Here is a 10,647-nt window from a genome sequence, read left to right on the forward strand (position 1 = left end):
AGAATCTCTTTTTCAGTTTGCTGAAAAGATCTTGCGAAAAGAGTCCATAGACTTTCCGTCTACCAAAAAGGCCATAAACACACACAGGCTACAAATTGCCACCACTCTCCTCCTAGAAACAGGTAACTCATTTTCCCCCATTCAGTGTTCTGACATCATGAATATTTTCATCATGATAGCTGTAGAAACAAACCATATAGTTGTTTGAATGAAGTAATAAGTGCAGTAGGTAGTATACTCTATGTGCTATTTTTTCACTTTTTAAAACAGATGACTTGACAAACATCTGTCTTTTCTGCGGAGAAGAAGAGCATGAAACTGACAACAAATGGGTAATGTCATCATGAAAGACTGCTATATGTTATGATCAACTCCCATAAATGAAATTTTAACATTGGGATTTGTAATTATTTATTTTTTTCCAGATTCAGTGTGAGATGTGTTTGCGGTGGTTCCACCAGCTGTGCGTGAAAAGCCCACCACCAGAAGACGTGTTCATTTGTTTTGCTTGTACATAGTTGACACTAAAGGTCCACAGCTAGTGTTCTTATGGCACACATTGTTGACAACACACATATCTACATATATATATGTAGATGTTAAATTAAGAAGTCTAAAAAAGGAAAATGGTCTCCAAAGTTACTGTAGTTATTAGTTATGTGATTTATTTTGCAAATAAACTCTTTCGTGATTGCACCGCCAATGTGCATTATAGATGGGGGGGCACACATTTTGGCAGCCGATGCCACAGAGCCTGATAAAATCTGTATCCCTCCATAACTTTTGCTGTGAATAAGACATCGTCTCCAAAGTTACTGTACTTATTGGTTATACTGTGACTTATTTGGCAAATATACCCTTTGTGATAGCAAAGCCAATGTGCATTATAGATGGGGGGGGCACACATTTTGGCAGCCGATGCTACAGAGCCTGATAAAATCTGTATCCCTCCATAACTTTTGCTGTGAATAAGACATCGTCTCCAAAGTTACTGTACTTATTGGTTATACTGTGACTTATTTGGCAAATACACCCTTTGTGATAGCAAAGCCAATGTGCATTATAGATGGGGGGGGCACACATTTTGGCAGCCGATGCCACAGAGCCTGATAAAATCTGTATCCCTCCATAACTTTTGCTGTGAATAAGACATCGTCTCCAAAGTTACTGTACTTATTGGTTATACTGTGACTTATTTGGCAAATATACGTTTTGTGATAGCAAAGCCAATGTGCATTATAGATGGGGGGGGGCACACATTTTGGCAGCCGATGCCACAGAGCCTGATAAAATCTGTATCCCTCCATAACTTTTGCTGTGAATAAGACATCGTCTCCAAAGTTACTGTACTTCGCTACAAAGTGTAAACAGTGTAAATTCACTTGAGAGCGACGTGTTTCCATGATCGCGTCTGGTTTTACCGTATTATAGTTTTAAAGTCTTTTTCTAGACAAAGTATTCCCAGCAGGTTATTTCAGTGTACAGTTTAAGGTAAATTGTCTTCCACACGGCACAGTACAATGTCACGAAACTAATATTAAATTCATCGAGTCTGCTGTTTTCCAGCTTTTACTCTTTATTGCGTCGACTGCAGATCAGTGACAAGTAGCGTACAGAACGGAGCTGGGCAAGTGGCTCCTCCTACTTTGCGCGCTCCCGTGAATGGGGAAACAATTTTTGACGGGGGTAACTACTTTGGCACAACACCGGTCCGCGTGTCAGGTGAACTGAACTTCATTTAAGAAGTTATGACCTGCAGTCTATCTGAGTCAGATATAAACCAAGTTTAGGTGGAGTTTATTTTCGGTATGCTGACATTTTCGTACTGCGTGCTAGCTAGCATGACGGAGTTTCTATACAGCTGTGTGGGTGCTATGTTACTGATGTTGAACTTTATTTTGTTCATACGGTTAATTATTAGAGTTGCCAACCGTCCAGTAAAAAACAGAATCGTCTGGTATTCAGAGAAAATATTACGCGCGTTTCGTACTGAGGTGAAAAGGAACACAGTTTGTCCCGGACTTCAGCTACAATGAAAAAGACACAAAGCTGAAGCTGCACAGCTGCCTCTTCTTCTCTCATTCTCTCCCGTTTCTACTTCAATCACGAAACTGATCAATGATCAGCTGATCGGCTTTTCTCTCTTGTTTATTTATCGCCCACTTTGCGCCAGAAAGAGGAAACCAGCGGATGTCGCGTTAAACAACAGCAGCACGTTTAAGCTTGATCAGCTGTTGTTAGAATTTATTTAATATTAATTTCTAGTATCAGCTGATGTTTGCTGGAGCCACAGCTGTAAAGCTGCTGGTCATGATGTCGGTTTGGTTATCTGGTGAGAGGAAACATGCAGATGAAACCAGGAGATGTCCTTACTGAATCATCAGAGCTGAACAGGTGATGGAGAAACAGGTTTACCTTTTAGGTGACATGAATGAGTTGAAGGAAGTTATGAACTGTTTCTGAGAGACAAATAACACCAGGATCCTTTTCTAAGTAGCTGACAGCTGGTAACTGTGCAGGGGCGGATCTAGCAAAGTGTTGCCAGGGGGCAGGTAGGGCATTAACAGGAAAAGGGGGCACAAGGAAATACTTTTCTTTATTATTCTCATTTAAAATGTCTCGCTTTAAAAAAAAAAAAAATTATCTGAGTCTTACAACAAACAATTGATAGATTGATACATATATACCATCAGAACAGTGTACATCACTGTCACAACAGTGTTTATTTTCATTCAAAGGCTTTCTGATTTTTCCTATAATGGTGGGCCGGTCTCTAGTCAAAATGCCCAGGACGATTGTTTTGTCCCAGTCCAGCTCTGTATGCAGCTCATCTGCAGTCTGGTGTTACCTACATCTTCCTATTCAGAAGGCAGAATTTCCAAGTTCTGAGTACAATCAAAAGCACCACGACTGCAGTTTTTGTGTTGGATGTAAAAAGCAGGCTAGAATCATGGCGGCGGTCAACGACGGTCCAGGCGTGGGATTTCTCTCGTGGAAATGTGCACATTATTTTTTCCTTTCTATTGGTAGGTGGAACAGTGCACTTGTGGCAAGTAAGCAAGATAGAAGACTGACAATCTTGCTGGGTATCCAGTTACGGAAGCAACACATTAACAAGAGAATTCTGAGTAAAACCAAAGTTACTTTCCCCAGTAACTAGTTACTTTGAAAGTAACGAGTAACTTGAAGTAACTGAGTTACTTTTTTAGAGAAGTAACTAGTAATGTAACTAAGTTACTAATTTAAAGTAACTTACCCAACACTGCAAATCACTCACAGCCGGAATTGCTCTCTCTCGCTGCCATCACTTTCCCTTATACCTAAACAACCCAACCCCATGTGTTGCCATATCAGTTTTTGCTTGGTCAACTTGGTACATTTTTCCACCAATAGGATACAACAGCGGCTTTTTTTCTTTCTTTTTTTGCGCTGTCCTTAGAAAATGTCGATTTTACTGTCTTCCTGCACTAAACGTGACGATAGTATTCAGAGAAAAGCATCGCATATGTTTTTCATCATAACTCTGGTTTTAGTGGCCCATCAACAAAATGTAAAAACTGGCACACACACTTATTTTAATAAATAACATTGTCATATGCAAAACTAGCCCAGCCAACACGCACATGTGAGGCCCGAATGGGGAGTAGCTGCACTCATATTTACGCTCTACTTGGGTTACCGACCTGGGACACAGTTTCCATGGTGGCCCAAAGTAAGTGTGCCCAGACTTGGATGGGCCTCATATTAGACCCCAAGTTTTTCACACCATCAGTATAGAATTTCATGAGCTTCCTCATGAGTTCAACTTGGTTTAGACCACAAACACCGAATCTTGCATTTCAGTTTTATCACAGATACCCATTCTCTAATATTTAAAACAGCCTAAAGTGATACAAGTACAACAAAGTCAGTTATTTTTTTATTAAGACTGATTCATACACAATTTTGAAACGCTATGCTTTTTTGTTATATGGCACATTTTTTTGTTTACATGTTAACAAAAATGTCCACAGTACACAACAAATAGTGAAAATTAACAAGTCAGTGTTATACATTTTAAAAGAAAAAGTAATGCAGCAAACCAGAGCTCATTGACCAATCCATCGTCTCCATGAAGGCCATCATTCTTGTGGTGGCTTCATCAACAGCGCTCCCTCTGGTCTCTGCAACAGCAACCTACGACACACAAGGACATAAAATTTACTGACCGTAGTACCGTCAGTCACAGCGAAAAGAATACAGCTCCACAGTAATTAGGCTCAATAATATCGATGCTATCTGACTGAGAAAGTGTCAAAGTCAAACACTGTCTGATGCAAATGCAAAGAGCTAAAAGATTAATCCTGCACAGGTAAGTTCTTAAGATTTGGGAATGGCACAGCACGCCTCATAACAGGTAATGTTTGTAGGACTTATTTTCAAAAACAGCAGCTGTTGTGCAGCTCTCCTTCCACTGCTTCATTTCACTGACCGTGTTTGAACAAACAGCAACTTTCCTTGATCATGACTGCTAGTATGAAACAAAGATTGATTAATGCCTCAATCAATGAATATTCAATATTATTATATTATATTATTGATACTATTATTATTAACCCTTTCATGCATAGTGGTCACTACAGTGGACAGCTGTTCAAAGGCTGTTTTCTTGTATTTGTGTCAGTGTTGATGGTATACTTGCACATAAACCACTATACTGGACACTGCTGTGTCACCGCATACAGTGTTACCTAAGTGAACATGTAACAAACTCTTTGAAAAGTATGTTTAAAAAACGAAGTTCAAAAATCTATTTTTATGCCTACAGATGAATAAAAATACTTAAGAAAAAAATTCTGAATCAACATTGTTTACCACTTCCTTTAGGAAGACAGGGTCTGCCAATGTTTGCTGCCACATCTGGAGGGGAAAGCATCCTCGGGTAATCCTGCAGCAACAGGTCCATCACGTTGTTTGAGGAGAGACTGTAGCATTCGACTGTGGACCCTCTGAGTCTCCTTAATGTCTTCCAGGAGGGTCAGAACATGTCCAAACCTGCTGGTCCTGGTGGCTTGTACAAGTCATCTCAGAACTGGCTGTGAAAGCACGGCTGAACAAATGGATGAGTGATGCTCAGGTGGGGAGTTTCCCTTTAATGTCTACTCTCCATTGCTGATGGTGGTGAGGTCTCTGCCCAACACACACACACACACACACACACACACACACACACACACACACACACACACACACACACATTGGCTTAGTGCTCCAAGCTAAAAACATGAATGTAAAGCCTGCATCCAAAAAGACTTTTAAACTGAGTTTTAAAAGTTAAAGTTGAAAAAAGTTTAAACATTTAAAACATTTTTAAAAGTCAGAAAGTTAAAGTTGCTCTTTTAAGATTATATCTGACCTTGGTGAGCAACAATGGTCTGCCTCAGATAGTTTGTTTTTGTTAATTATAATCTCCATAATAAACTGTTGCTTTAAAGGTGTTTTCCTTTTCCGTTTCCTTTTTCCCAAACTGTTTACAGACTCAGTCTGCAGATCAGAGGTTGTTCGGACCTCGGGGGTTTCACGCTGGCGCTTTCATAGTTTTCTCCAAATGTTTGACATACAGACATGAACATATTGTTGTTAGGGGAATTACAGCAAAACGTCTTGTTCTGCCTTTAATGATGGAATATTTGGTAGCAACAATAATGCTTCTTACCAGCTTTCCCCAAGATGTGAACTCTGTACTGTGGCCAGTTTGCATCTGGAGTAACTCCATCCTTTACAGCCTTACTGATACTGACTCTCCCTGGTGGCCAGAAACAAGAATCTTCCTGTAAACCACTTGCAAGGAATTATGGAGACACCTCCACCATCCAGAAAATTAACAACTGAAAACTGAAAAATATTCTGCCCTGGCAGCTTTATTTAAATCCCTGAAAGTGGCAACATCTCTCACAGAGCTCCAGTTTCTGATACCTGCATTATTCTGTAGAGAATCTCTCACCTTAAACAGTGCTGCCACAGTGCTGCCATGATGAAAACTGCAAGTAAAGACTAGTTTGAAAGCTTCTGTACATGTAGTTTTCATCTGAAGAACAAGAAATTGTTAATCATTAAAACAAAAGTAAGTGCTACATAGCTGCTCGAATGAAATAGCACACGTAAATCTTATGTTTTGTTGACTTGGACTTTGTTGACAGTGTAGGGTCTGAAATGTGGCATTAATTTGTCATTAATGTCATGTCATAACAATAAAGTTGACAGAGTATTTTTCTGATGTCAGGTAAATCTGCCACTGCCAGCCTGGGTGTCTGTGGAGAATCGGGGATTGGTGCAGGCAGGGTTAGGAGAGGTGTGCCCACATGTTTGTGCCATACTCTGTGTCCTTCTCGCACCTGGAAGTAAATGTTGATTAATCATCTGATAGCACAGCAACTATCTGGTATTTTAGCAAAGTTAAACTCAATGATGTTCAAAGGATGGCTGCAGGGCAAAGGACTGCAGCAGCCAGTAGCTCTGACGTCAGGTCAGAGCTACTTTACCATGAATATGTAAGATCATGGCATGATTAGATGTAGAGATTAGAGTCTGTCATTTTGTAATCAATGTCACTGATGACATTGATGACATTGACTGATGGTGCAGTTGATGGGATTCCACATCTGGATTCTTCCACCTGGGAACCACATAAAATGGCAACAGATGATGTCTTGAAAGAAGAAGGAGAGGAGGAGGAGCCCGGTACAAGCAGGACCAGAAGCCCAAAAAGAAGAAAGCATAGGCGCAGACAGGAACCTGTTCATGTATATTACACTTGTTTAAATTATTTGTTTTACTTTCACTGAAGAGATTTATCTGTTACACACGGAGAAAAAAACCTCACTTCAGACCTTTGACATTTCAAAGTTCTTTATTCAAAATTTGTTCACAAGTTTGTCAGACAGTGACAGATATCGCTCTGCCCTTAGAGTAGCTGCCCTTTCCCTCTCTTCCTCCCTAGCCAGAGCCTGGCTCTCTCTGTCTTCCTCTGTAGGATAGCCTGGCTGTCCCTGGGCCTCTTCCTCTGGCTCTTCCTCGACTCTTCAGTAGAAGGGGACGAGGCCGGAGTGATGACTGAACCACCTGTAGTGGATGTCAGGTTTGCTGCAACTACCAGGGGTGGACCTGATGAGTGCTGCCCCTGGAGCCCAGCATCCATCAGACTGTACCACTGCCAGGTGGAGGAAGTCGTGCTACCTACCGCTACCACCTTCCCTGTAGGTGGGTCCCTAAGCTTGTTTATGTAATAATTGTATTAATATGTATTAATTGCTGTCATGGCTTGCGGGGGCAGACTGTGTGTGAGTGAGGACCCAGGCGCAGACACAGGCGAGGAGACAAAACAGTTTAAACGAAAAGCGAACCTTTATTATGGCTGGTGTCACTGAGTCCAAACAAGGCAAAAAGCACAGTGGCGAAACAGAACTAGAACTAAACTGGGAAACTAATACTGTCGTACAACTATGACAACTCAGAAGACTATGACGAAGAAAACCATGAACACAAAGACTAAGACTGTGACAACTATGGCTATGAAGACATGGGAGGTGGTAACACAGACGACGCCACAGAGAACAACTGGAAACACACGGACTAAATACACAAGGGGTGGTCATGGGAAATGGAAACACAGCTGACACAAATGCACATAATGACTCAACGGGGGAAGTGTGCACTAAGCACAGAACATGAAACAAAACTCTTCAAAATAACCAGGAAACATGACAGGATGCATGACATGAGCTTGACAAACATGAACCACGCAGACATGAAACATGACAGCTTAAGACATGAACCAACAAGGAAAACTAAACACAGAAGGTGATGACACAAAGTGACCTAATAAACAGAACTAAAGACTAAGCAACTTTGTCAGGGACGTGTGTGGATGAGAGGAAGAGAAGAAGGGACCCAAACGCAGGACTCACGCTGAGAGTTGATGGAGTTTATTACAGTGAGTGGGATGAGCAGAACATCTGATGGCTGACTGACTGAACACATGGCATTAACAACATCAACAATGACATGACAACGAACAGGAGGGAACTGAGGACTTAAATACACAGGCTGATGGTAATGATGAGGGACCGGTGAGTACACAGCTGAACATAATCTAACTAATGATACATGGAAATAACTGGAACACAACACACAGGCAACGTGAAGGGTGAGAAATAAACTGAACCTGACGAAACCAAAAACACTGGGTCAACGACCCGGGAACCCTGACAGACTTAGGAGCTTAAGATAACTACATGAATCTAACAAAACGTGGAGTGGGTGGGGGTCTTATTTATTCTTAAGATCGCCCTTCCATTAACCCAGCTCATCTCTCCAAAATTCACCTTTCATTGGAATTCCTCACCCTAGTCCACTTTTGACCTCCCGAAACAATGCTTTGCTTTTGCATTCATTCTGTCTCAGCCTGATCCCTCCTACCACTTCATCATGGAGGTGCACATCTTCAAACTCTGGCATGGGAGTCTCTCTCAAAAAGGCGAAGGTAAAATGCAAACTTGTGCCTTCCTTCCATGTCGTCTTTGTCTTGCAGACTGAATTATGATGTTGTGGATCAACAGCTGCTAGCCATGAAACTCACTCTGGAGCAATGGAGGCACTGGCTGGAGAGGGCCGAACATCCTTACACTCTGTGGAAGGACCACAGAAACCTCGACTACCTCTAGCATGCAAAATGACAAAATGACAGTCAGCAAGCCAGGTGGGCACTGAATTTTTACAAAATTCACTTTCCCTATTACTTACAGACCTGGTTCCCATGACATCAAGGCCAATGCACTGTCTCAACAATTCTTCACCTCCTACGAATTAATTGTCCTGTCCAATTAACCCCAAAAGGTTGATTCTGTTCATCTGGACGTATCGTTTTCAATGGGAGAAACGTTTCGTCACTCATCCAAGTGACTTCTTCAGAGACTGGGATTTACTAACCTGGATGACTGAACATGCATCGAGACAAGCGTACGATTACATTTATCCAACAGCTGTTCGGGTGGCCATCTCTAATTAAGGATATATATATATTACTAACAATTTTGTTACTATATCACCTTAATTCTTTAAGAGTAAATCTATTTTAAGTAGGTTCAAAGGTGTGTTTAAAAAAATAAAACAAAACATTATCAAACAAATAAGAATAACAGATTTAACTGTTAACTGCAGCACATGGAGTTTTCTGTAAAAAAAATAAATAAATAAAAATAAAATATATATATAAATATATATATATATGTATGTATGTATTATGATTTGGTGGCTGTAATCTTGGCTGCTTTTTGGTTACTTCCCCGCACAGTTCCCTGTAGTGATCTCAAACTTTTTTGTTCAGCATCATCTCAGTGGGTTCTGCCATCTCCTGACTCTTGTATGGTGCAGACTGCTTCACTGTACAACACAGAGCTATAATGTCTCTGCGCACAATGTTAAGAAAAACAGAAGTCGCCGTGTACATGAATTGCTTTCTTTGTGTGCTCTGGGTATCTGGCTTCTGGTAAATGGGCTCTTTTTCTCCTGGACTTAAACTGCCAGATCTATCATGATATCCTGATAAACACTTTCAGGCCCTGCTACTACTTCCCCTCCAGGTCCTTATCAATTCCTCATCTAAGTTTCCTGTTGTTGTTCTCTACCATTTCTGCACACTTAATGCTACATAAGGAGGAAGCAAAGGGCTGTATTGCAGATAGATAGCATCATGTTCACACCATTGTGTCAGTAAAAACTCCTTGGGAGTGAGATTCAGCTTTTATGCTAAATTCAAGAAAGACTCAAGTTCAAGTCACAGTAACTACAATAAACACTATAAAACCATCAAGCTTTGAGGGTTTGGGTACAAGTGTTGGATCTTGAAATATGCTTTTCTTAGAGCCACGGTGCAACATTTGACAGGTCAACCATGAAGTGCAGCAGAAACTAACTATTAGATTAGCAGCAGGGTACCAAATGACTTTATAATTGCATACAGTGCTGGTGCAATATAAATACCCTAGAATGTAGTATTAATCATTGTCTTAATGAGATGATTGTGTGTTGTGATTTATGCCAGTTTAAGCTGGTAGTGCATGTTAAACATAAACATACTGAAGTTAGTCCTCAGATGTCAAACAGTGTACCAGACTGCAACAGGAGCGAGCATAGCCCAGGTTTACCTTTGCCTGCTTAACTGAAGCATGTGTGGCTGTGTGTGAGACGTCTACAGGACAGAAAAAGGATCCTGTCTTAGTCTGTTTTTACCTTGTTTCGCTTTTTAACTTTCATACTTTTTATTTTTCATTTACCTTATGTTTTTATTTATTTTGTACTAATGTAAGGCGACCTTGAGGGTCTTTAAAAGGTGCCTATAAATAAAATGTATTATTATCATTAGTGTTATAAAAACAAATGAATTATCTTGTGTTTATTATGTGCAGCAAACCTTGTCTGAACTTCCAGACATAAGCAGCCACATTTTCTAGGAATTTCCTGTCTTGTATCACAAGATGGCGCCTGCAGAATGTGAGTGAGCTCTCGCCCAGCTGAAGGCTTTTGCTCATAGATCATCCATGCATTGCTATGAATATGTATTAACATGCCATGTTCAAACACACATTATATCACCCAGCCTACTGCCAG

This window comes from Oreochromis aureus, linkage group 12 (genome assembly GCF_013358895.1).
Source record: "Oreochromis aureus strain Israel breed Guangdong linkage group 12, ZZ_aureus, whole genome shotgun sequence".
Taxonomy (NCBI): domain Eukaryota; kingdom Metazoa; phylum Chordata; class Actinopteri; order Cichliformes; family Cichlidae; genus Oreochromis; species Oreochromis aureus.